At 45.6% G+C, this 20,814-nt stretch overlaps 1 non-coding gene across 1 annotated transcript; it reads right to left on the reverse strand.

Annotated features, from left to right (window-relative positions):
- Positions 1-18,379: 18,379 nt before the first annotated feature.
- Positions 18,380-18,486, reverse strand: LOC140628912 (U6 spliceosomal RNA). The gene has a single exon (XR_012026837.1). It is a non-coding gene; the product is annotated as a U6 spliceosomal RNA (small nuclear RNA).
- Between the last annotated feature and the right edge of the window lie 2,328 nt (positions 18,487-20,814).

The raw sequence follows: 20,814 nt of genomic DNA on the forward strand, positions 1-20,814 counted from the left end.
GCTGGTTACCCAGGGAGACAAGCTGGAGCTGGTGGGTGGAGAGCAGGGGTGACCATTGCCTGGCTGCTCGGAGCCCCTCAAGGGAGCACCACCTCTAGGCACACCAATGAATGGATTTGTGTCAGAGAAGCTGCAGCTGCAAACACTCACCACCCAAGCCCCAGGCTCTCCCCCACCAGCTTCGGATCAGGGTTGCTTCTGTGGTAGAAGCACAGGCAGGTCCCTCTCCCCCGAATGTCAAGTACCGACTACAGTCAGACCTTTCCAGCAGCATAAGAGACATGTTCAGGATAACACACCAAGACACACTTGGGGTATTTGTAACTTTGCAAGTTTTCCACAAGTACACGTGTGGACATTTTCTGAAGTGGTAAAGCCAGAAAGTCTGTTTTTTTTTATGAGCTTTAACTCACTATTCTGACTTTATTCCCATATTCTAGTTTAGGATTAATGAGAAACATGGAGTATCAACCAAAGTTAAGCAAATATACCCATGCATAGGCTGTATTTTTGTGTTCAACAACTGAAAATGAGTCATCAAAATTTATTAAATGCTATAAATGCTTAGGTCATCAAGAGCTTCAGAAAGCTCCAAAAGTCAAACAAAAAAAAAGAAAAAAAGAAAAAAAGAAAGCTCCAAAAGTCTATCCTGCCACTTTTTTTCCTTTTCTTTTCTTTTTTTGGCCTATTAAGCATTGCCTTATCGAGTGTGGATTTGGAGACATTCATTCCTACAGGGATTTTTGCCCTCTCCAATGCAACAATCACAAGGGAGATGATGAGCTATAGAACGATTTATCATGAGAAAATATTTTACAGAGTAATCACTTTGCTGAGGAGCAGTAGGGATGGAGCGAGGTTGCAACAGCATGGAAACGGCTCATCCATACATTTTTTTGTAAATAGTAATGAGCATTAACACAGTTGAGTCCCTCCCATGGTCCAGGAGAGAGTTCTAAGTTTTAACTCTTTTCATCTCCACGATGCTGTCAGATTGAGTTTATGAGTAGACCCAGTTCACAGATGGTGAAATGAGGTGCAGGGAGGCTTAGTAACTTAAGACACTGTCCCAAGTAGAAAGAGGCAGGGCAAGGACACAATAGCCCCCCGTCCTGGAACCTCTGCTCCTAAGCACGCCCTATACCACACTTGCTGGGCTGTACAAGATCTTGAAAGGGTCTCTGCTTCATTCATCTAGCAAAACCCCAGGAAACACTCACTGACATTTGCACTTATCGCGGGCCAAGCTAGTCCGGGACCCCAGGGCCACCACGGTCAGTAGAATGAGATACCTGCCCTCAAGGAGTGTGTTCTGGTAGGGGGACAGAGAGAAGTAAAAAAGCAACTATCATCTCATTTAACCTTCCACCAGAGTGAAGTTCAAGCAATTCCAGACAGATCAGGAGTTTTCAAACTTGAGGATTAAAAATCCGAATGCAAAGACCTAGAGGGTCGTCCAGAGAGTGCCCCTGACCACAGCCCAGAATGACCCACGTGCCCAGAAGGCAAGGAGGTCAGGGCTCCGGAGGCCCAGAGGCCCGCCTGCTGCAGAAGAGCTGGGTGAGAACCTGCCCGGCCCGGCTTTGCACGTGGGGGTCAAGAGAGTAGAATGCGAAGCTACTGCAGAAGCTCCCTCCCGCTGGACCCAAGAAAATCAGGGACTGTGGGTGAGCCTGCTCTTACGATCTCTACCTTAAGCCTTTTTGTTTGTTCTCAACCCAGACTGGGAACTGTTAAAGGGAATCAGAGGTGTGGACGGATGTTCTTAGAAATGTATAAAAAAAACTCCATGTAAGAAACCACAGATACGTTGCATTTCTCACCACTGCCAAACACCTCTCTCTCTCTCTCTTTTAAGACTTACTTATTTGAGAGAAAGAGAGAGAGAGAGAGAAGGGGCAGAGAGAGGAAACATCCAAGCAGACTCCTGCTGAGCCCCGAGCCCGATGTGGGGCTCGATCCCACGAGCCACAAGATCAGGACATGAGCCAAATCCAAGAGCTGATAGGGGTTCCACCCCAAATTGCTGGCTGATGCCAAACAGTCAATTGCCGCTTATGATTCCCCCCTCGAAACATGCCATATAATTACATAATCACATCACTGCTAATCTGGCTTGTTGGAAGCCTCTGGACAGGACGGTTAGGCTCATCGCCGTCCTGGAGGATCTGTCTCCTGGGATACTTCTCAAGCCCACTTGTAATAAAGCCCGAGGTGGCCCCTCTCCCACCCTGTCTTTTCTAGATGCTTTAGCTCAGGCAAGTTTGGGAAAAGGGTGTGGTTGGCCAGATTTCTTTAAAGACGTCAGGATTGAGCAATTGCTAAAGTCTGTCGAGAGCCAGCAGATAGAGCAGATAACAAGGCCCTCTTGGCTTCTTGGCCAGTTGTGATTCTAGCCTGGACTAAAAACCTGTTTACTCTTCTCTTAGGAAAAATCCGGGCCCTCCTCTCCTTGCTTATACTGGAAAGGGTAGGGCAGGCTTTAGGCTTATCAGTAACACGTTTATTTTTCCTCGAGTCCTCGGACCTGATCTCTCCAGCCGCCAAAAGACGACGGAAAGGCTGAGCAGCCGATGGCAAAAGTATTTTGTTTTCTCCAAAGTTCATCTCTAGGAACCACTTTCTGCTCCTGATTTTACCAGGCCCCTCCGAGCACGAGGGGCTTTGCCCGGTTGGACCCGAAGGCCCAAGAGCTGAAACCTCTCCCCTTCTCCTTGGAGAGCAGAAGGAACGGCCTTGCCCTGTCCTGGTTTGGATTCAGTTTCCTCTGATGGCTTTTTGAGTTTGTTTCTCAGCCCGACGATAGTAGACACAGCAGATTCATTCGTGGAAACTGTCTGGCTTTGGTCCGTGGTCTGTATGTTGAAATATAATTGAGTTATTCTATTACCGTTCTGTTTAGTAGCCACCCACATTTGGAATGCTTCCACCCTGAGTGACAGACACATCTTTTTCTATTCCCATTTTAGAGTTTATTTTAGAATTTAGGATTTGTCGTTCAAGGGACGGGATGGCGGTAAGATAGAAACCCTTCGATTCTTGGTAAGGCCATCCTACGTCATTTGTGGGGCCCAGTGGAAAATGAAAATGTGAGGCCTATGTTCAAAAATGATGAAGAATGGGGATCCCTGGGTGGCTCAGCAGTTTGGCACCTGCCTTCGGCTCAGGGCGTGGTCCTGGAGACCCTGGATCGAGTCCCGCATTGGGCTCCCTACATGGGGCCTGCTTCTCCCTCTGCCTGTGTCTCTGCCTCTCTCTCTCTCTCTCTGCATCTCCCATGAATAAATGAATAAATCTTTTTTAAAAAAATGATGAACATTTTCAAGACAGAGAACCAAGCACGGGGTCCCTCTGAGTGGGGAGATCTGCATGATTAAACAGGTCTTGTGCCCACAAGGTCAGCCCCAATTGTTTGTTTAGAGGCAATTTGAAGGTTATCCAGGCTCTGTATTTTCTCTCATCCACTTTCCTGCTCGCTGGCTTGAGACAAATCTCTGGCCCTTCAGAAACGGCTATATGGGGTGCCTGGGTGGCTCAGTGGTTGAGCGTCTGCTTTTGGCTCAGATCATGATCCTAGGGTCCTGGGATCGAGTCCTGCATCGGGCCCCCCGCAGGGAGCCTGCTTCTCCCTCTGCCTGTGTCTCTGCCTCTCTCTGTGTGTCTCTCATGAATGAATAAATAAAAAATCTTTAAATAAAAAAGAAACGGCTATGTTAAGTTGTGGACTGGGAAAATAAACAATATAAATAGAAATTTACTGATATAGCTAAAGGCATTTGGTGGAGGAGCTGTAAAGATACTAATAGTGAGGAGCACCTGGGTGGCTCAGTGGTTGAGCATCTGCCTTTGGCTCAGGTTGTGATCCCGGGGTCCTGGGATTGAGTCAAATCTTTTTTTTTTTTTTTTAAAGGATACTATATAGTGAGATACTTCTCCAGTGCCTGATTATCTCATTTGTCCTTATAGTGACATCGCGTGATAGCGTGGAAGAAGAGTAAAACCTCTGAAACGAAATTCAGATGCTCCAAAAGTTAAACATAGACTTGCCCTATGACCCAGCAATTCCACACCTAGGTATCTACCGGGGAGAGTTGAAGACAGGGCCTCACGCCGATATTTATCCAGCGAAGTTCTTAGCAACGCTGTTCACAATAGCCAAAAGGTCAAAACAACCCAAATGGCCATCAATGAAAAAATGGATAAATCATGGTATATGCCGCCAATGGAAGATGGTTCAGGCATAACAAGGAATGAAGCACCGATACAGGCTACCCACGGATGAACCTCAAAACCATGATGGCTGGGATCCCTGGGTGGCGCAGCAGTTTGGCACCTGCCTTTGGCCTAGGGCGCGATCCTGGAGACCCGGGATCGAATCCCACGTCGGGCTCCCAGTGCATGGAGCCTGCTTCTCCCTCTGCCTGTGTCTCTGCCTCTTTCTCTCTCTCTCTCTCTCTCTCTGACTATCATAAATAAAAAAAAAAAAAATTAAAAAAATAAAACTCTTTAAAAAAAAAAAAACCATGATGGCAAGTGAAAGAGGCCAGCTGTAAAAGGTCATATATTGTATGATTCTATTTACATGAAATGTCCAGAATAGTCCAATCCATAGAAACAGCGAGCAGATTGGTGGTTGCCAGGGCCTAGGGAAGGGAGGATGAGGAGTAAATGCTAACGAGTTTCCCTTGGGGTTGATGAAATATTTTGGAACAAGATAGAGGTGATGGCTGCACAACATTGTGAATCTTCTAAATGTCCTGAATTGTTCACTTTTTAACTTGACGTTATGGGAATCTTACCTCCATTTCTCTAATGCAGGAAGCCAAATGAACGAGCCCTTATCAGTATAGATTTGAGGTGGGAGGAAAAGGCCCAGAGCTTCCAAGCTATTGTCCCCAGCTACCCCATCATGGTATATGGAGCCACAACCATTAGAATCACTCTAGAAAAGAAAAAAAAAGAATCACTCTAGAAAGATCCTGCTTCACTGCAAGTACGTGTGAGCAGGGAAGTATGACACAAATGTACCCTGATGTCAACTGAACAATTCCTTGTTGATGATTTTTAGGCCATCTGGGCCCAAGAGAGCTAAGTTCAAGGACTGAAAGCTGGTTACCTTGGGAGTGTCACCTCTGTTCTCCAGATCGTGGTGTGCCCACCTGCAAAATGAGGGAGCTGGAGTGGATGTTCCCCAAGGTTCTTTAAGACTCCTGTGTTCATCAGGTTGGAGTGCAGAGGGACTTGTGGAGGCCCAAGGGTGAGGGGAGGAATCAGAATGGGGACTGATCCCAGGAGTAAGACAAGAGTAGGAAGGCTTAGGAGGTTTACACCTGGGGCCCATAAGAAAAGAGGGGATGAAAAAAGACAAAAGAATCAGGAGGCTAAAGGCAAACTGAGCCTAGTGCATGATTTGGTCTAAAGAGGAGAGGCTTACTATCCAAATTCTAGAAGACACAGTCTATTTATAATAAAAGGTATAAGTCATGAGGTAAGGAGATGACTAATATCTTAATAGAATATATAAGCCATCCATCACAATTTGGGATTACAGAAATTGGTATTTTGGCTGGTATTACAGAAATTCAAAGATGAAAAGGCAACAAAGTCAGTTGAAGAAACAGACGTCGGTAGTATAGACCGGGGCCATTCCCAGTGTGGTCTGTAGGCCAACAGCAGCAGCATCCCCTGGGAGCCTGGGAGGAATGTAGGATCCCAGGCCCACCTTGGACCTGCTGAATCAGAATCTGCATTTTAACAAGAGCTCCAGGTAACAGAAATGCACGTTGAAGTTTGAGAAGCACGACCTAGACCATATTTCTGGAGACATTAGCTCACTACAACCTCATTTATACTCACATGCTCAGCCCGCTATGCCCTCCTACTACAGAATTTTTAGCAGTTGAACAGGACTTGATCCCTTAGTGGGCAGGAAAGAACCAAAAATGAGAGGCTCACGTTGGAGGAGTCTATGAAGTCTGGACCACAGTAGTGGATCATTGTAATGGGGATCAGTTGCTCCAACTTTGAACAAATGGGATCTCATAGGCCATGTTAGCGGCTCTTAGCAAGCCTTCGGAATCTAATGAATCTTCTAAAACAGAGGTAGGTCAGCAAACTTTTTCTGTAAGCGTCAGTTAGTAAATATTTTTGGCTTTGTGGGCACAGAATCTCTGTCTTTGTCACAGTGACTCAACTCTGCCATTGTAGCTCGAAAGCTGCCCTAGATAATACGTAAACGATCGTGCCTGGCTGTGTTACGATATAACTTAATTTGTGGACACTGAATTTTGAATTTCATATAATTTTCATGTCATGAAATAGTCATCTTCTTCTGATTTTTTTCCAATCATTTGAAAATGGAAAAACTATTCTCAACTCCTAGGCTATAGAACCACAGACGGTGGGCTGGATTTGGGCCCTGGGCCGGAGTTTGCAGACTCCTGTCCTACAAGGAAGGTAGTCAGCCTGGGGAGAAATTACAGGTAGAAGAAGTCTAACATATTTCCTACTCAAAAGTTGGAGCAGAAGATGAGGGCCGGAGAAGCATGGACATGTAGTATTTACCCGCCCTTTCGGATTTTGGACCGTGGCAGGGGGGACGCCGTAAATTCCCCTTTCACGTGGTCTATGATTACAGATCCAGCAAAGAGAACTTATCACTCCACATCGCTGTGGAATGCTTTGGAAAGTTCACACGGAGACTCTAAAGAGTTTATGTAAACAAGCAAGATTATGGGAGTGAGGAACAACATAAATACCCTGAATTCTTTTTCCTCTGAAGATGCCACGTAACTTGAACTAATCTAAAGGAGACTTCCTAGTCTGTCATCTGTTAAAATCCTTCACCTAAAGAGCCCAGCCACGAGTCACTCAGTGATACCCAAGGCGCCAGCGCACTTGCTGCAAGAACTTCTAGGCCCTGCTGACGTGAAACAGAAGCCAGAACCGCTGTGATGCTATTTTTCCCTCAATTAATTTCTTGATTTGCACTTCATTACAACCTGCTGATAACTTCATGGGCTTATACATAAGTTTCCATAAACTTAAGTTCTTTGTTTAAAAGATCTTTGGAACACTCTTCTTTTTCCACTGCAATTAAAAAAGGCTAAAGTAGTTTGCTATTGGGGCTATTTGTGGTATAAGAAATCCATAGAAATATGAGAGATTCCTTCTCTGAAATCCTTCATCAAGAAAAGGAGTCCGGGGCACCCGGGTGGCTCAATTGGTTGTGCATCTGCCTTTGGCTCAGGTCGTGATCCCAAGGTCGTGGGATCGAGGCCCAAGTCCTGCTCCCTGTTCAGCGAGGAGTCTGCTTCTCCCTCTGCCCCTCTCCCTGCTACTGTTCTCTCTCTCGTTCAAATAAATAAATAAAATCTTTTAAAAAATAAAAGTTCAAAATTTGATAGAAGTGAAGTGAATTGCTATGGAACTCCCTCTAGTAACTTGTTTCAGAATGCAAACCACAGGGGATGCTTTTATCCCAAGGCTATCCTGGCCTTAAGGCTAAGATTTGGGCAAATCTCCTCTATTAACTAAGACTTTTTTCCCAATTATGTGAATGTTTGGAGTACAAATTGTCACAGAGTGCAGGGAAAATAATTTTTTTTTGGGGGGGGACAATTTTACAATAGAGACCGGGAATTTGCAATATTAAAATTCTTTGAGATCATTATTCTATCCTCTGAGTCTAGTCTCTGGAGAGCATCTGATATATAGGAAGAGAAAATGTGAGCCCAAGGATGTTTATCATCACATTACCCCAGATTCGCGAGACACTGGAAACAATCTAAACTTATAACAAAGGGAAATGATAAAAGTAAAGTAGGATCTTATCATGTGATAAATTATTATACAGTCATTGAAATGCTTAGTATTTCATTTTGTGAAGTGACCCCTCGAGGTACTAAACTATGAATAGAAATCTTCTGAATGATCAGATGAAAAACTCACATGCTTATATATTTTAGAAATCGGGAAAGAGGGATCCCTGGGTGGCGCAGCGGTTTGGCGCCTGCCTTTGGCCCAGGGCGCGATCCTGGAGACCCGGGATCGAATCCCACATCAGGCTCCCGGTGCATGGAGCCTGCTTCTCCCTCTGCCTGTGTCTCTGCCTCCCTCTCTCTCTCTGTGTGACTATCATAAATAAATAAAAAAAAAAAATTAAAAAAAAAAATCGGGAAAGATAAAATAAGATTACAGAATTAAGCTCAAACGTATAGGTAAATGTGTAACAAGAGAAGTGAAAGAAATAAATATAATTTTATTTTATTTAAAAAAATCTCTCAGATTGAATTAAAAAAATCCAACTTTCTGTAATACACGGGAGAAGCATTTATTATTATTTCTAAAGGTTTTATTTATTTATTCATGAGAGACACAGAGAGAGAGGCAGAGGGAGAAGCAGACTCCATGCGGGGAGCCCGATGCGGGACTCAACCCCGGGACTCCGGGATCATGCCCTGAGCCAAAGGCAGATGCTCAACCACTGAGCCACCCAGGTGCCCCTTTGGGAGAGGCATTTAAACCATGGTGACTCAAAGCAGAAGATAAGCAAATGGAGCAAAGACACGAAGAGAGAAAGAAAGGAAGGACAGACTCGTGGCATCAAGTACGTTCACAGTGTTGCACAACCATCACCGCGATGCATCTCCAGAACTTTTTCATCATCCCAAACAGACCCTCTGTATGCGGTCAGTAATGATTTCCCATTCCCCTCTTTCCTTAGCCCCTGGTAACCACAATCCTACTCTCTGTCTCTACAAATTTGCCTTTCTCCCAGTACCTTGTAGGAGTGGCATCATATAATATTTGTCCTTTTGTAACGGGCCCTTTGTACTTGGCATAAAGTCATCAAGGTTCATCCAGGTTGTAGTGCATACTAGCATTTCATCCATTTTTATGGCTGAATACTATTCCGTCGTGTGGATAGACAACATCTTGTTCATCTATTCATCTGTTGGTGGACACTTGTTTCGACTTTTGGGCTAGCACGACTAATGCTGCTGGGAACATGGGTGTACAAGGATCTGTCCGACTCCCTGTTGTTGATTCTCTGGGGCATACGCCTGGGAGCGGAATGACCAGATCGTGTGATAATTCTAGAAAGTGTATACTTTTCAAATCTTGGTGGAAAGCAGGGCCTTCTAGGCAAGACGTAATATTCAGAAGCCATAAAGGAAATTATCTCTACATTTAGCTACATGAAAACTACGAAGCTCCTTATTTCAGAAAATGTTATTTCTAAAGCCAAAGACTGAGAAAAACATGACAGCACCGATAAAAGTGAGTTCACACAAATCAATGAGGACAATTGGTGGATAAGCCAATAGAAAGGAGGCAAACAGGAAGTTTCTGGAGGGGCGAAAGGAGGGGAAGAAAGCAAAGGGCCACTGAACTTCTGAAAAGATACCCACTCTCACTTATAACTGAAGAATCACAAATGAGGACAACAACGAGAAACTGTTCTAAACTAGGAGTGTCTCGTGAATAAATAAATAAAATCGTAAAAAAAAAAAAAAAAACTAGGAGTGGCCCCCAAAGTTGACATTTGCAACACCCAGTAGTGGCCAGAAAGTCAGTGTACATTCACGTACAATTTTGGTGGACTTGTAAATTGTCTCAACATCTTTGAAGAACAATTTGGTGACACGTGTTGCAGTTTGCGTGGCACGTAAGTTCTCTCCCAACAGAGATGTACACACGTAGATACAGAAAGTTTGCTGCAGCATAGTTTGTAGCGCGAAATGGATAGAAGAACCTCGAAAGTTTATCGCCACGAGACTAAATGGATTTTGATATATGCAGACAATGGAACGTATTCCAAGATAATGGTAGTGAAGTTACGACAAGAAGCCAGGCTTTCTGACCTTCTCTCTTCTCCATGGATTCTCTTCACTAAGTTTCAATGTGTTTGAAATTCCCTAGAATGGCGTTTGGGGTGTGCGCACACATGTATGTGCGTGTGCGTGTACACCTGAATCTTCTATTGTAATTGTTTTCTTTTTTTAAAGATTTTATTTATTTATTCATGATAGACACAGAGAGAGAGAGACAGAGACAGAGACACAGGCAGAGGGAGAAACAGGTTCCACGCAGGGACCCCAATGTGGGACTCAATCCCGGGTCTCCAGGATCACACCCTGGGCTGAAGTTGGCACTAAACCTCTGGGCCACCCAGGCTGCTCTGTAATTGTTTTCAACTGCCGCTCCTCATATTTTGTTTCTTGTCTTGCTAACGTCAATGCCAGGAGCTGTAGGGGGAAGTTTCTTCCCAGTGATGCCACCATCTCCAGAAGGAGACCCTGGCTCCTCCAGAAGTTTCGCCAGCCTCCCGCTATCAAGGAACTCGGAACAGGTGCACACAAACCTGGGCACCCCTGGGACCCTGGCAGGTGGCACACCTGAGCCTTTTCTTTCCAGAATGTATGCATCATTCCGCTGTCTTCCCACCCAGCTCCGTCTCCCATTTGCCTGAGACGTTCTCTGACCCTCCCTGAGGCCCCTCTCACTTGGCAGCATTAGGCTCAGAAGTCTGACCCGCAATCCTTAGTCCCAACAACTTCTTCAGCTTCAGCCAAGAGGCCAAAAGGATTCCTGGGAACCTGTACCGGGAAGCCACTGACCTGACGTTTGACACGCAGGTGGGCTTTGGCCCACCCCATCATGACCTCTGCGAGATATGCCTCCACTCGCTCCTTCTGCGATGAAACCCGTATCTGTGTGGGATGCCGATATGCTGCTGACCATGAATAAAAGAGTTCAATTCTCCACTTGTGTCCTATAGTTGTTAATTCCTAGAAGCTAGAGAACACCATCACCGTGGGCTACAGAGTCAACGGCTCACCTCATTACTCACACGATAATGCACTCCTTGTGTTTCACCAGACAAGTATTTTGGTGTCCTCATTTCCCTAGCATGCATAATAAATAAAAAAAGAAAGAAGCGCGTGCTAATTTTAACTCTAAAGTTGTAAGTTAATGATCTCTACCTGGTTTTCTTAGCTATAACAGCAATCTGCTTGTGCTGCAGCAGTTCAAGAAGAGAGAGCTATTAAAATGCGGGTTGGGTTCTGTAACTGCTGGGTTTTGTAGGCACCAGAGAGTTCCCATTGTCCTTTGAAAATAATGCCGAAGTGCCTGTAATGACTAATTTTATCTGTTGGACCTGCCCTCCAAAGACTATAGCGAGCTCGGTCACGGTCCTCCTCTTTCCCCAGGCACACGTGGCCTTTCAGGCCTCAGGCTCCTGTTCCTGTTCCTGTGCTCTCAACCCCATCACTTTTCCCCCAGCTTTATTGAGACACCATTTACATGGAACGTTGGGTTACTGTAAGGCGGACAGCGTGCTGATATTTGATGCACGTTTATATGGCAAAGTGATTACCACCACCGGGGTAGTTAACACTTCCTCCACCTCACATAATGTTTTGGGGGGTATTTTTTTGGTGGTGAGAACACATAAGATCTCCTCTGTCAGCAGCTTTCCAGCATGCCATATAGTATTAACATTGTCACCATGTCACTGTGTATGGTCACCATACTGTGTACGACATCCCCAGAGCTTATTCGTCCCACAAGTGGAAGTTTGTCCCCTCTGAGCAACATCTCCCCTTTTCGCCCACGCCCACCCCTCTACTCTCTTTTTCTAGGATTTCGGCTGTTTTAGATTTCCCACGCAAGTGAAGTCACACCGTATTTCTGGTCCTCTGGCTTATTTCACTTAGCATAATGCCGCCAAGGAAGCTATAACTCCCAAGCCATATGTCTTATTTAAAGTATACAATTCAGGGACGTCTGGGTGGCTCGGCTGTTGAGCGCCCGCCTTCGGCTCAGAGTGTGATCCTGGGGACCCGAGATCGAGTCCCGCACTGGGCTCCCTGCGTGGAGCCTGCTTCTCCCTCTGCCTATCTGTCTCTCTGTGTCTCTCATGAATGAATAAATAAAATCTGTAAAAAAAATAATAATAAAATAAAATCTGTAAAACTAAATAAATAAAATAAAGTATACAATCAGCAGCTGTGAGTATGGTCACAGCAATGGGTTGCCATCGCAACAATGCATTTTAGAATATTCTCGGCACCCTAAAAGGAAACTGTATGCCAAGTAGGAGTCCATCCTCCTTTCTCCATGTCCCCAGCCCCTGGCAACTGCTAGTGTACTTGCTCCATGGGTTTGCCTTTTCTGGATGTGGCATATACATGGAATCATACAATCGGTGGCCTTCTGTGGCTGGCTTCTTTCACTTAGCAGTATTGATTTTTTTTTTAAAGATTTTATTTATGTATTTGAGAGAGAGCAGAAGCCAGGGAGAGGGAGAAGCAGACACCCCCATGAGCAGGGAGTCCGAAGCAGGGCTCGATCCCAGGACCCTGGGATCAGAACTTGAGTGGAAAGCAGATGGGGCCACCCACCTGGGATCCCTCCCTTAGCATGTTTTCTTTTTTTTTTTTTTTAAGATTTTATTTATTTATTCATGAAAGATACAGAGACAGGGAGAGGCAGAGCCACAGGCAGAGGGAGAAGCAGGCTCAATCCCGGGACTCCAGGATCATGTCCCGGGCGGAAGGCAGGCGCTCAACCACTGAGCCACCCAGGGATCCCCCTTTAGCATGTTTTCAAGGTTTGTGCACGGCCGGCCGTGGAGCCCGCACCCATGCTTCGTCCCTCTTTGCAGCTGGATGACCCTCCGTTGCATGGATGGGCCACTTTTCGTTGCTGTGCCTGTGCAGGGTCACCTGGGCTGTTCCGGGCGCTTGGCCATTAGCAAGAAGGCCTTGACTGACGCCCGCTTGGGCTTTCGTAGAGACCTAGATTTTCATTTCTCTGGGGCCTATACGAGAGGAGGAATTGCAGGTCCCGTGCCAACCCTACGCTAACCTTTTGAGGAAGTGTCAAACTGCCTTCGGAAGTGGCTGCACCATGTGACAGCCCCCCGCCCCCCCGCAGCACAGGAGGGTTCCGTTTCAGGCCGGCCTCATCCACCGTTGTTGCTGCCCGCCTGTTAAAACGAAAGCCAGCCTCGGGGTGCGAGCTCTGGCTTCTTGGGGTCTTCATTTGCATTTCCCCAACGCCTCGGGACCGCAGCCGGCTGACTAGCTTGGAGGGGCAAGGTGGATTCGGATTGTCCCCACCCTTTATAACGCGTTCCTCCTAGTTCTGCACGCGCGCCGGCGGGCCCGCCCGCCCCCAGGCCCCGCCCAGGCCCCGCCCAGGCCCCGCCCCTGCCGCCGGCTCCCAGCCCCAGGCCCCGCCCCGCCCGCCTGTGGGTAATTCTCGGCTCTCTTTCCCACCACGCCCAGACCCAAATGACTCCTCACTTCCGGGTCTTGGCGCCGACGCCCCAGTGGCGAGGACTTCCCTTTCTCTTTGCAAAGAGAGCGCGCTCCGCGAGTGCAGGGCCGGGCTGCGATCCCCGGGCTGCCCTTCCCGCCCAGACCCGACGCCGGCGTGAGGCCCCCCGCGGGGTGACAGTGGGCCTCGGGCACAGGCCTGAGAGCAGCCCCCCGCCCCCGGACTGCACTGACTTTATGCACCGGCCTGTTCTCCACCGTGAGAGCCAAGCCTTCTAATCTGATCTCACCCCAAAGAATAGCCCCCCACCCCCCTTAGCCTCTTGTTAAAAGATGCTCAGCGCTCCGCCTTCTGCCTCCACCCCTGCCCCACCAGCCTTGCGAGGCCCGATGGGGCCAAGTCGCCCCGTTTAAAAGGATGAAATCCGGGGGCGCCTGGGTCGCTCAGTGCTTGTGCATCTGCTTTTGGCCCAGGGCGGGGTCCCGCGGTCCCGCAGGGAGCCTGCTTCTCCCTCTGCCTGTGTCCCTGCCCCTCTCTGGGTGTCTCTCATGAATACATAAATGAAAAAATAAAGTAAAACAATAAAAATAAAAAATAAACAAAAGTATGAAATCTGTGACTGAAATAACCAAGGGGATGCAGCGAGAAGCAATGGAGCCAAGTGCTAAGAAGTTGAACTCTAGAACCAGACCATCTGGGCTTGAACCTCAGCTACCCAGTTCATCAGTCTCTCCTTCACTCAGTTTCCCTGGCTGTAACACAGGAGTCCTCGTGCGAGCCACCCCACAGGGATGGTGTCAGAGGGCTTCAAACAGTGCTGGGCACCCAGGAGGCATGGTTGTGCGTGAGTTGCTAACACTTCCAAGCCCATTCGAAGAATACAGTAAGGCTGTTTATTTTATTTATTTTATTTTATTTTATTTTATTATTTTATTTTATTTTATTTTATTTTTGCAGTTTTATGACTCTTTATTCTGTTTTATAAACACATACAATCTTTTAGATATTTTTGTGACTCTCCAAATACTCCACTTTTGTTGCAACTCTAAAAATCATTTAACCAAAATACAATATTTTACAAGCATGTATTCTAATACACAAAGATATCGAGTCTAATAAGCAGAATTTACTTTTTTTATGATCTTATTTGTTTTTTTATTTTTTTTATTGGAGCTCAATTTGCCAACATATACCATAACACCCACGGCTCATCCTGTCAAGTGCCCCCCTCGGTACCCATCACCCTGTCACCCCAACCCCCACCTACCTCCCCTTCCACTACCCCTTGTTCGTTTCCCAGAATTAGGGGTCTCTCATGGTTTGTCACCCTCACTGATATTTTCACTCATTTTCTCTCCTTTCCCCTTTATTCCCTTTCACTATTTTTTGTATTCCCCAAATGAATGAGACCATATAATGTTTGTCCTTCTCCGATTGACTTACTTCACTCAGCATAATACCCTCTAGTTCCATCCACGCTGAAGCAAATGGGGGGTATTTGTCATTTCTAATGGCTGAGGAATATTCCATTGTATCCATAGACCACAGCTTCTTTATCCATTCATCTTTCGATGGACACCGAGGCTCCTTCCACAGTTTGGCTACTGTGGACATTGCTGCTAGAAACATCGGGGTGCAGGTGTCCCGGCGTTTCACTGCATCCGTATCTTTGGGGTAAATCCCAAACAGTGCAATTGCTGGGTCGTAGGGCAGATCTATTTTTAACAATTTTGAGGAACCTGCACACAATTTTCCAGAGTGGCTAGTAAGGCTGTTTAAAGGGATAACGAGGAGGCATATTGCTTGGCACACCAGGAGCTTCACAATATAGCATTACGTCCAAGAAGCAGATGTCAGGACAGCAGCCACTGGAGATAGCCACGTATCATAAACATGCATGGACCCATCGAAGATTATACACTGGCGGGCTAACAGTGGTTTTTAACCGAGTAGCAGAAGAATTGATTTTATTCATTGATCAGTCTTCTCCTTATTTTCTAAGTGTTCACTGTTACTTATACATGACTTAGATACTGTTTTAGGGTAAAGAAAATAGTTCTCCGCTTCCCTCGTTGAATCCTGTGACCTCCTGGTTTCGGGTCCCCTCTGTAGGGGAGGTACATGAACAACTCGGATTGTTCCGATTGCTTTGTTTGTTTGCTTGCCCGCTTTGGGGGCATGGATTATATTTAGAGAGAGTGGTTAACCATTTTGGTTTTAGTCTTCCTACAAATTTATGTTTCCTTAAGTATCTACTCTCATGCAAGCTTACGGAGGCCGAGCTCGGCTCCAACAAGCAGTAGGATCCGTGGGTCTTGCCTCCCGTTCCAGGCTTTGTCCTACTACTGTGCCACCTTTGGTCGCCAGTCATTGGTCACTCGTGTCTGCTAGAGCCTCAGGTACCCTACCCTAGGAGACTTGTTAGCCAGTTGCGACTTGAAACGTTCCACCACAGGATTTTTTTAAAAGAGATTTTATTTATTTTATTTCATGAGGGACCCAGAGATCCACCACAGGATTAAAACAACAGGCCTTTCAAATTATTTCAGCTGAGAGGTACCAACAAGTTTGAACAATAACATTTGATTAATTAACACAGAAAATCAGGTCAGTCAGTCCCAGTTGGTTTCTGTCTGTAGATAAAACTGAAATCATCCTGGTTGTAATTATGCAATGTCAGAACAGCGCGTCCGATTCAGGAAGGACCTCAGGCCTACTGATAGTTTGGTGTCACACAGTCCAAACATTTGGATGCCCGGATTCCGTGAAGCTGGGTGTTGGGGTGCTACTGTCTATGTTTCCTTTTCTGTAAAAACCAGTAATGACTCATACTCCAACATCCCTCATGGAATTGTTTGAAAATGTGCAGAATAAGTTCTGCCTGTGATCCCAAATTTTTATCATAAGACAAAAGATGCTCCACACATCCCCAGTGAAAAGTTCAGGACGACCTCTATGAAGTGGGGTGGATCTAAAAAAAATGGACCAGAACCTATCATGGTGCTGCACCTGGCAGCCTTGTACCTGACCTAAGGAGAAGGGGTTATTTTTTTTAAGATTTTATTTTTTATTCATGAGAGACAGAGACACAGGCAGAGGGAGAAGCAGGCTCCCTGTGGGGGGGCCCAATGCGGGACTCGATCCCAGGACCCCGGGATCACAACCTGAGCCAACGGCAGACACTCAACCTCTGAGCCACCCAGGCACCCAGGAGAAGGTGTTATTATTCGAGATCCAGGTTAAGAATTTCCTGACATTTAGGGACGCTGGGGGGCTCGGCGGCTCAGGGTGTGATCCTGGAGTCCCAGGATGGGAGCCGACTTCCCCTCCCTCTGCCTGTGTCTCTGCCTCTCTCTGTGTGTCCCTCATGAATAAATAAATGCAATCTTAAAAAACAAGAATTTCCTGACATTTATGAATGTGCCATAGTTTACTTATCAGCCACCTATCCACCCAGTATCTATTCAAATCAAGTATTGCACTTGAAAAGCACTTTTAAAAGACGTCTGCGCAGAATGAGACATGCCTAAACCAGCAGAGACAGACAGATGAAGGGACGGGCAATGTTTGGAAAAAGTATCCTCACATTTCTACATCCTTGGTGTTTCTTCTTTTTGTCTAGTTGTATGGTTACGTCTCCCTCCCCTGACTTAATCCCACACCAGTTTGTTTAGGCCTGGACCTTGCATCCTGACCACAGAGGACGTGACACATCGTCAGTGACATTAGAGTCTCGGGGTTTCTCAAAATACCATCCCAAAGCCACCCAGATCTAGATAATGTGGGTCGTTGTTGAATATTGCAACAACCCGTACCTCGCCACACACCTACTGCATACACAGCTCCAGGAGTGCAATTTGGAGACCTGCATGTTAATCGAACTTTCTGAATGATTCTATGCACACACGACAGTTAGGGAGTGAAGTGTCCATTGTTTAGGTGAACATCCTTTGATTAGGAGACTGACCTTAACCCACAGCTGGAGTATCAGAGATTGGGCCAAAGCCAGTGGCACCTCCTAGCTCCCTACCCTGCTGTCCAAGATGGTGGAAGGGTCAGGAGTGGGGCAAGGAACAATCCTAGCACTGTGAAAATGATTCAGAGTGCACAATAGGACACTGGTAAGAGAATGAAAAGGCAAGACGAGACAGGGAGAAAATATTTACAAATCACATATCTGATGAAGGACTCAGATCCAGAATTATCTAAACAACTCTCACATTCCAATAATAAAAACAAAACAAACAACTCAATTTAAAAGTCACCGAAAGATTGGCTCAAACATTTCACTAAAGAAGAGAGGCTGATAGCAAATAAATACATGAGTAGATGTTCAACATCATTAGTCATGAGGGAAATATGAACTAAACCCAGCATAAGTTTAGTAAGAGTGGCTACAATTTTTTTGAAACTGATAATGCTGCCAAGGATGTGAAGCCATTGGAAATCCTATGGGTCACTAGCGGCAATGGAAAAGGGTCCTGCCATTTTAGAAAACGGGTAGTCCTTGTAAGACGAACGTGCACTCAGGGCACCTGGGTGGCTCAGTCGGTTAAGTGTGTGTCTCTCTTTTTTTTTTTTTTAAGATTTATTTATTTATTCATGAGAGACACACACAGAGAGAGGCAGAGACACAAGCAGAAGCAGGCTCCCTGCGGGGAGCTCGATGTGGAACTCGATCCCAGGACCCTGAGATCACAACCTGAGCCAAAGCCAGACACTCAACCACTGAGCCACCCAGGGGCCCAAATGGCCGACTCTTGGTTTCGGCTTAGGTCCTGACCTCAGGGTCGTGGGGTTGAGCACAGCGTCAGGCTTTGCGCTCATCGCAGTGTCTGCTTCAGATTCTCTCCGTCTCCCTCTCGAGTCCTCTTTCTCTCTCAGATAAATAAATTAATTAAATCTTTTAAGACAAACAAACAAACATGAATCTGCACTCAGCACGTAACTCAGCATTCCCACTCCCAACCCCAGTATGATGGTATCAGGTAGGGCTTTGGGGGGTGACCAGGTCATGAGGGTGAAGCCCCAGGAACAGGATCAGTGCACTTAAAAAAGGACATTCTCTCTCTCTCTCTCTCTCTCTCTCTTAAATATGGCATACTTCACAAAATTGCATGTGTTCCCTGCACAGGGGCCACACTAATTTTCTCTGTAGCGGTTCCGTTTTGATGTGTGAGCTGCCAAAGTGAGCACTCCCTTGCCCTCTTTCTGCCATTGAGGCACAACGAGAAGACAGCCCTCTGTGACCCTGAAGAGCCTCCCCCCCAGAACCTGACCATGCTTGGCACCCTGATCTCGATCTTCCTGCCTCCAGAACTGTGAGATAGAAATTTCTGCTTTTTTTTTTTTTTGAAATTTCTGCTTTTTATAAGCCACTGGGTCCATGGCACTTTGTTATAACGGCCCAAAGTAAGGCAACAGGAGAGATGGAAACACACGCCCACATAAGCGTCTGTCCAGGCAAGGTTTATAGCGGCCCCGTGCATAATCACCCCAAACTCGGAACAACCCAAATGCCCCGTCAACAAGGAAACATAAACAATCCGTGGTGCATACTGTGATCGATACTGCTCTGCCATAAAAAAGAAGAAAGCACCGATCCGTTCAACAACATGAACGAGTCTTGGGATCCTGGGGTGGCTCAGCGGTTGAGTGTCTGCTTTGGCTCAGGGCGTGATCCCATAGTCCCAGAATCGAGTCCCACATCGAGCTCCCTGCATGGAGCCTGCTTCTCCCTCTGCCTGGGTCTCTGCCTCTCTTTCTGTGGGTCTCTCATGAATAAATAAATAAAATCTTAAAAAAAACAACAACAACATAAATGAGTCTCAAAAGCATTATGGGGAGTGAAAACGAGAGACAAAAGATGACGTACTGTTAAGATTCCATTTATATGGCATTCTATAAAAACCCAATCTATAGGGACACAGACTCATGGTTGCCAGGAATTGGGGATTGGTGGGAAGTGGTGGGAAACTTTTTGAGGTGAGACAAATATGCTCTGTCTTGGTTGTGGTGGTCGTGACATGACTTGGTTTCTTTCTTTCTTTCTTTCTTTCTTTCTTTCTTTCTTTCTTTCTTTCTGTCTTTTTTTAGATTTGAAGATCCAATTGGCTTTATTCAATGATTTTATGAATCAGGCAACACCCACTTACCATGTAGAAAGGAGCTCTGAAGAACCGTACAAAATGGGAAGCTCTTACAGGCAGAAGGGGGAGGGATAAGGAAAGACTGAATTACTACATCTTCCTTTGGGGCACAAAAAAAATAATCTACGCAGCAGATTTTCTCATTGCTGCTGACCAGAAAATTCCGGACTGACAGGTTAGGACTGAAATCTTGGAAAAAGTTGAAATTGCATTTAGGTTAGATATTAAGCTTCGGTTTGTTGACATAGGTTTAGCACAAGTGACTTCATGTTGGGCCTTTTGTCTCTTTTTTTTTTTTTAACAGAAACATATTCACACTTAAATGATATAACATATAAATTTCAAAATATATAAAATAAAACATTATCTATGATTTTGTTTCTTAAAACTCTTAGAACTGTATACATAAAAAGGACAAATGACACTATTGGTAAACTAAACCTGCATGATCAACAATGAAGAAAGTTGGACACAAGCATAAAACTAATACATTCACTATTTTCCAAGTGAAGACTTACTCGTGCTAGTAGAACTTAAGAAGGAAGTGTTTCTTTTTTTTTTTTTTAAAGGCTTAAAAAGTATTTTAATAAGTTGATGCTGGAAGTGTTTCCGTAAACAATATGCCCCACCGCTGTGGAGGCCACTGAGGACCTCCATGTGGGATTCTGGGGGGACGAGTATCGACTTCTATAATAAAAGAGGCCTCTACCAGAGTCCATGACCACTGCTTCCTAAGCAACCCTACATGCCCTTTAGAATAAAGGAGAAATGAGCTCTAAATTGTGACAGATAAAAAAATAATAATAATAAATAAATAAATAAATAAATAAATAAATAAATAAAGACAGATCCAGGAAAGCACTATAAAAAAATGTAGGGCCGGGACATCCGGGTGGCTCAGTGGGTTAAGCATCTGCCTCCAGCTCAGGTCAGGATCTCAGGGTCTTGGGATCGAGTCCTGCGTTGGGCTCCCTCCTCAGCAGGGAGTCTGCATCTCCCTCTTCCTCTGCCTCTCCTCACCCCAGTTCATGCTCTCTCTATCACTCACTCTCTCAAATAAATAAGTAAAATATTTTTTTTAAAAATGTAGGGCCAGTTCCCACTGCATTGTTTACCAACCCCCCTGAGAGAGCTCACTTCTCTTCTGAAAACAGTTCCAGGATGAGCTCAATCAACAGTCTCTCTCAAAAATGGCAAAGAAGATCAAGTAACAGGTGATTGATTTTTGTCCAGAAAACAACTATCTACACAGGAGGAAAGCAGTGGAAAAACAAACGTTTAATAACAACAACAACAACAAAGAAAAACAAGAGAAAAAAAGATATCGAATCTCCCCTTTGTTTTAATTTCCCGGTGCCAGATATACAACCTTGGT

The sequence above is a fragment of the Canis lupus genome, chromosome X, assembly GCF_048164855.1.
Source record: "Canis lupus baileyi chromosome X, mCanLup2.hap1, whole genome shotgun sequence".
Taxonomy (NCBI): Eukaryota; Metazoa; Chordata; class Mammalia; order Carnivora; family Canidae; genus Canis; species Canis lupus.